We start from the raw sequence: 6,000 nt of genomic DNA, 5'->3' as shown, positions 1-6,000 counted from the left end.
TTTTGTTTTATAGGTAAATATCATGGTAAGATTCGTACATGATGAAGTCAGTGAACACTGGTACATGGTATCATTATATCATCTATAACAAAATTAGAAAATGATCATAAATAAATAAAAAGTTGTAGTTATGTTGTGTTTGATTTGAGACCATTCAGTTTGTGACATCCAGCTGAGGAGGTCCCGGAGTCTCGGAAACAACCAGGGTCTCAAATAATGCAAGAAAGGGACCGAAACTGTACCGAGGAAGTAAAAGCTAGTAAATGCTGCAGTTATTGCGCAACCTTTTTTATATGCACGAACCATGATTTTACTGCTGCAAGTCATTGGCCGTAATGTTCGTAGATGGGGAGAAATGTTCCTTCATCATCTACATGTGCGATGGCCCAGGACATTGCCATCATCCTATACCCTACTATAAGCTCTAGCTCTAATGCTGATAATAATATTTTCTCTGGATTTTTCTATAATCAAGTGCACTCTGGTTTTACAAGTGATCAGGTGAATATTATTGGTTTCTTTAAATCTACCACTACCAAGTACTTGTATGAAAATGATAAAATCGTCTTTGCAGTTGAAGCCTAGTATATAATTTTATAAATTCTTAAACTTATTTGTAACAGTTAGTTGAATTCAATTGAAAATACGATTCGAATTTAAATTAGCATGATTCTCTACTCATTCCTCTTAACAACCATTGTCTAGTTCTGGGAGGTGATCTCTGATGAACACGGCATTGACCCGACCGGTACTTACTAAAGCGACTCTGATCTCCAGCTCGAGCGTATCAACGTCTACTACAACGAGGCGGCAGGAGGACAATACGTCCCAAGAGCGATTCTTCTCGACCTCGAGCCAGGCACTATGGACTCGGTCCATTCTGATCCATTTGGTCAAATCTTCAGACCAGACAACTTCATCTTTGGCCAGAGCGGAGCAGAGAACAACTGGGCCAAAGGACACTTCACAGAAGGCGCTGAACTTATTCATTCTGTGATGGACGTTGTGCGAAAGGAGGCCGAGGGATGTGACTGTATTCAGGTTGGTTTAAAAAACTTGAGTGATTGTTTCGATCATAGTAATACATCCTTCACGAAGCATTACAAAACAACCTTCACTATATAAAGCATTATAATTTTGTTCTGATGCCTGAGTTGTGCAGTTGACTTTGAAAGTGTTTTAGGGCAATGCTTGTAATTATGTGTCCGTATATTTCGAATTGCTATTATGAATTTGTCGTCTAGCGATTGAATTAAAGCTACAGTCCCATATACGTCCCGGACCGTCCCGGACCATCCCGGACCCCATCCGGGGTGATCCGGGATTCGGTCCGTGTTGACACCGTGTTGGCACCGGGGTGGTCCTGGATGGTCCTGGATGGTCCTGGATGGTCCTGGGCGGTCCGGGAGTCGACCCCGGATGTTTTTGACGGTCAAAAACTGCCGGGGTGGTCCGGGACGGTCCGAGACATTAGTTTGATCCGGGGTGATCCGTGTAGCCACCGTGCTGGGTCCGGGGTCATCCGTAGTGGCGCCGGGGCGGTCCGTGTTGATCCGTGGCAGTCCGGGAGTGAGTTATTGACCGCCCAGGACCATCCAGGACCATCCAGGACCATCCAGGACCATCCAGGACCACCCCGGTGCCAACACGGTGTCAACACGGACCGAATCCCGGATCACCCCGGATGGGGTCCGGGATGGTCCGGGACGGTCCGGGACGTATATGGGACTGTAAGCCCCAGTCCCATATAAAGCCGGACCAGCACGGACGAGCACGGACCACTCCGGACCATCCCGGACCATGGTCTGGAGTGATCCGGGATGGTCCGGGATGTTTTGTTCAAAAAAGTGTGATGCTTTTAAGCTACAGTCCCATATACGTCCCGGACCGTCCCGGACCATCCCGGAGTCCATCCGGGGTGATCCGGGATTCGGTCCGTGTTGACACCGTGTTGGCACCGGGGTGGTCCTGGATGGTCCTGGATGGTCCTGGGCGGTCAATAACTCACTCCCGGACTGCCACGGATCAACACGGACCGCCCCGGCGCCACTACGGATGACCCCGGACCCAGCACGGTGGCTACACGGATCACCCCGGATCAAACTATTGTCCCGGACCGTCCCGGACCACCCCGGCAGTTTTTGACCGTCAAAAACATCCGGGGTCGACTCCCGGACCGCCCAGGACCATCCAGGACCATCCAGGACCATCCAGGACCACCCCGGTGCCAACACGGTGTCAACACGGACCGAATCCCGGATCACCCCGGATGGGGTCCGGGATGGTCCGGGACGGTCCGGGACGTATATGGGACTGTAGCTGTAGCTTAAAAGCATCACACTTTTTTGAACAAAACATCCCGGACCATCCCGGATCACCCCAGACCATGGTCCGGGATGGTCCGGAGTGGTCCGTGCTCGTCCGTGCTGGTCCGGCTTTATATGGGACTGGGGCTGTAGTTCATCTCTTTGTTACAAATACTAGAATCTCTTATTTAATCCCTTGATTCGGATAATTTTGTCTGGTTTATGTTTCCTCATTATTTCTTTTTCAAATCATTCATTTAATATTTAATATTAGTTATTGGGGGTAGAGGCTCTCTGGCTTTTGTGATTCTTATTCAGATGTTGCATATTTATTATAGTACCTACAATAATTATGCTCCAAAGCTTTTTGATAAATGTCGTTTCTTTTGAAATTAATAGACATTTTAAAATATTAACAGAAAGAAGCCACGAAACGATTTCAATATTTGTATTTTCTTTGATTAGGAAAGATATTGAAATTACTGCATTCAAGTTATTGTTTCCCTTTGCTGAATATTTCCATTTCCTATTCAATTATTATTTCAAGAATAGGTCACTCGGAACCGAATGCCTAAGAGTCTGGCTTAAACATGCGTGACCATTTATTTAATGTGTCTATGTCCACAGGGGTTCCAGCTTACGCATTCTATGGGAAATGAAACTGGCTCTGGTGTGGAAAACCTCCTGATCACCAAGATCCGTGAAGAATACCCTGATCGGATCATGACGTCCTTCAGCGTTGTTCCTTCGCCAAAGGTTTCAGACACCGTCGTCGAACCTTACAACCTTCCGTCCACCAACTGGTCGAGAATACCGATGAGGCGTTCTGCATCGACAATGAAGCACTCTACGTCATCTGCTTCGAAACCCTAAAGCTTACGACTCCGACCTACGGTGACCTAAATCATCTCGTGTCTGCAACCATGAGTGGCGTCACAACTTGTCTCAGGTTTCCTGGTTAGCTGAACGCAGATCTTCGTAAGCTGGCTGTCAATATGGTGCCGTTTCCCCGTCTTCACTTCTTCATGCCTGGATTTGCTCCTCTGACAAGCCGTGGTAGTCAACAATACAGGGCCACATTTGTTGCCGAGCTAACACAGCAGATGATTGATTCTAAGAACATGATGGCAGCCTGCGATCCTCGCCACGGCCGCTACCTCACAGTTGCCGCAATCTTCCGTGGTCGTATGTCCATGAAGGAGTTTGACGAACATAATATGCTCAACTACAGAACAAGAACACCAGCTACTTCGTCGAATTGATCCCGAATAATGCCAAGATTGCTGTCTGTGGCATCCCTCCCCGAGGTCTCAAAATGGCTGCCACCTTCATCGGCAACAGCACCGCCATCCATGGCCTCTTTAAACGCATCTCTGAGCAGTTCTCCGTCATGTTCAGACGAAAGGCCTTCCTTCATTAGTACACTGGTGAGGGTATGGACGAGATGGAGTTCACTGAAGCTGAGAGCAACATGAACGACTTGGTGTCCGAGTACCAGCAGTACCAGGACGCAACTGTCGATGAGGAGGATTTCGATGAGGAAGAGGAAGAAGAACAACAGTCAGATGCCTCGTAAATCTCAGTGAAGTCGCTTAACTTGATTCTTAACTGGGAACGATTGATAGGAACATCCTACTTGTAGATCTTGTCAGCAAGTGTTGATTAAAAAAAAGGATTTCTCAAATGATATGCCCTCATCCTATCCCTTTTTTCTGTCCCACCCCCTCTCTCTCTCTCTCTCTTTCTCTCTCAAGTTATGTCACTCTATGTCTGTTTCTGTATGTGTCTCTCTCTTTCTCATCGTCCCTCTCAGACAGATCTCCCTTTCTCTCCCCTATTCTCTGTTTCACCTTCCTTCATTTTTCTACGCACGATGTGAGTTTTTCTTTTTAGCCACCCAAAGTAGTTCTACTAAGTTCTTTTAATCTGCCCTCTGTTCTTGTTCTGCTCCCCTCCTTCCCACCGTTGATTCCTCTTCCTTTTCTCTCATTTGACTGTTTCCTTCCTCTTCCACTTTGTGTTTTTATCTTTCTCTCGTTCTCGTTGTTCAATTTTGATTAAAGTTCTCAAGGTATCTGCAGAAATCTGCAGTTTCTTTTTGTTCTTTGAGGTCAGGGTCTAAAAGTCATTATGCACCATCTGCAATTAAAGCTGAGAGATTTCAGTTATTTTGCTGAGAGATTTCAGTTATTTTGAAATAAAGTGGGTCATTATCAATCAATTACAGTTTTGTATTCATTGATTTTATTTATCAAAACTCCAATCCTTTTTTTTTAAATATTTTACATAACATAGTTTATACAAAACTGCAAAATAATTACAAAAAAACTTTGTTATCATTTGATAAACAAACATAATTACAACACAATTCCATAGTTCATTATTTCCCAATGTATAGGACGAAAATATATCACAATCACATAGAAAGATATAACCGCACCACACAGTTATTTCAACCCCCAAACTAGAACAAAACAATTTTTTTCAGAAAAAGACTGAATATTTTTTTTTATAAATACAACAAATAATGAGTTTCATATTTCTCAACATATATTTATACAGAATTGGAATTTTGAGTTTTCTTTTTATTAAAACACGACTTAGAATTATCCAAACCTCCCCCTCCCTTCTACTTGTGTGGATAGGGAATGCATTCTGGTACAGGTTTCTTTACAATGTCGAAATGACTTAAGTTGTTGACTTCGTTCCACCTCTACCTCGCTCTCCCTTAATATCTTTATAATTTGATTAATGAAATATTTGACAGTAAATGAAAGTACAGGTATATATAACTGACATAATAAACATGATGAAGAAAAGGATGAACATTCAATAAATCAGGTATGGAAGAAAGTTCGATAAATATATACATGTATGCTTGCTTATAAAGACTACGAATAAGAATAAATGACATTGTGACGGTACAGAAGAGTGGAAATGAGACAGACAAATATAAAACAGAGATGGAGAGAGAGGGGGGAGAGATGGGAGAGATGAGGGGAAAGAGATGTAGGTAAATTTATGGACAATATCCATTTAATTTCCGATAAAAAGTAAGATCATTTGGGCCTTATAATACATCATCGGGTATCTCAAATTTAATTTTGTTTCTTGACTTTGGGAGGGGGACCTCATCCGAACCCACCCCTAGTGTATGCATTTCCCATCAATTTTTGTATAAGTAGGGATGTTCGAGCAAACTCACGCTAAAAATGAACACATTGATTTGTCTGCGTTCCACGTGACCTCAAAAACCGTATCCGGACACCTACCCCTGGACATTCATCCCCCGGATAACGACCCCCAGTCATCTACCCCCTAGGAAAACTATCCCCTAGGGCAACCACCCTCTTGGACGACTACCCATCGGAACAACTACCCCCAGACAGCTACCCCCGGACAACTACCACCTAGAATAGTTGTTCGGGGGTAGTTGTTCTAGAGGACGGTTGTCGTAAGGGGTAGTAAGTTGTCTGGGGCTAGTCGTCCGGGTGGTAGTTGTCCGGGCGGTAGTTGTCCCTTGGAGTAGTCGTCCTAGAGGGTGGTTGCCCTAGGGGGTAGTTTCCCTAGGGGGTAGTTGTCTTGGGCTAGTTGACCGGGTGGTAGTTGTCCGGGCGGTTGCAGTCACCGGGGGGTAGTCGTCCTAGATAGTGGTTGCCCTAGGGGGTAGTTGACTGGGTGTGGTTATCCGGGG

At 44.8% G+C, this 6,000-nt stretch overlaps 1 pseudogene; it reads left to right on the top strand.

Annotated features, from left to right (window-relative positions):
* The first annotated feature begins 746 nt into the window (after positions 1–746).
* On the top strand, positions 747–3,948 carry LOC115924518 (annotated as a pseudogene).
* The last annotated feature ends 2,052 nt before the right edge of the window (positions 3,949–6,000 follow it).

This window comes from Strongylocentrotus purpuratus, unplaced genomic scaffold, assembly GCF_000002235.5.
Source record: "Strongylocentrotus purpuratus isolate Spur 01 unplaced genomic scaffold, Spur_5.0 spur5_scaffold_16, whole genome shotgun sequence".
NCBI lineage: Eukaryota > Metazoa > Echinodermata > Echinoidea > Camarodonta > Strongylocentrotidae > Strongylocentrotus > Strongylocentrotus purpuratus.
The sequence above is the reverse complement of the archived record's forward strand: the minus strand, read 5'-3'. Positions and strand labels throughout refer to the sequence as shown.